The sequence below is a fragment of the Tupaia chinensis genome, unplaced genomic scaffold, assembly GCF_000334495.1.
Source record: "Tupaia chinensis unplaced genomic scaffold, TupChi_1.0 Scaffold000037_4, whole genome shotgun sequence".
NCBI classification, from domain to species: domain Eukaryota; kingdom Metazoa; phylum Chordata; class Mammalia; order Scandentia; family Tupaiidae; genus Tupaia; species Tupaia belangeri.
The window spans coordinates 1,244,143-1,245,010 of NW_006159487.1; positions in this window are offsets into that span (position 1 = coordinate 1,244,143).

Consider the following 868-nt stretch of genomic DNA (forward strand, 5'->3'; position numbering starts at 1 on the left):
CTCCTAGTCGGCCTCCTGGACCCCCGGGAAGCTTAGGCCGCAGGAAGGGCCCAGGAAGCGCGGCCCTCTGTGGAGGAACCGCGTCGGGAAGCTCTCCACGGGCGCTGCGGGCCGCCTGGCCCCGCGGCTGCTGCAGCGCCATGGGCTCGCAGAGCACTCGGCGGTCTTTAGGACCAAGGATGCACGGGCGTTCCTGCCCATCTGGACGTGCGGGGTGCTGGGTGCCCAGTGCTGGGTGCCCGCCGTTGGATGGCGCAAGGAAGGGGTCCCCCGCCTGACCAAGGGACGCGCTGCCAGGGGCAGGAGCAGGGCTCTGGGCCCCTAGGCCGGAGGCCCAGGAAGGGCTGAGGAAGCCACACCCAGTTCATGCCAGACTTAAATGGTTGGATAACATGCCACGGACACAGGCTGTCCCGCCGCAGCCGCCATTGTCCCTCCCGTGGGCCCACGCCTGATCTTCCGCGAAGCACTAGCCCCAGAGCCCTCTGTGTGGCCCGCCCGCTGCCTGGAGGAGGGCGTCCTCTGCCCCCTGCCTGGGCTGTCAGGAAGGCCCTGGGTGTTGGGCACGGTGTGTGCGGGGCACCTTCTGCCCGGTGGTCAGCAACTCCATCTCCAGCTACCACAGTCCACTCTACTGGAACTTCATAAAGCTCATAAAAAGTGCAGTTAATGTATGAGTTTATTTTGGCGCTACAGAAACGTGAAATCCTTGCAATAGTTTTCTCAGTGCAGCTGTTGGGTAGGACAGTAGGGCCAGTGCCCAGGTGGTGAGAGATTTTCCAGAGAGAACGGGCAGTGAGCAGGAGTTGAGTGTGTTAGCACTCCGGCTGCCAGGGCTGTCCTGACAAGTGTGCAGGCCTGGCCTTCT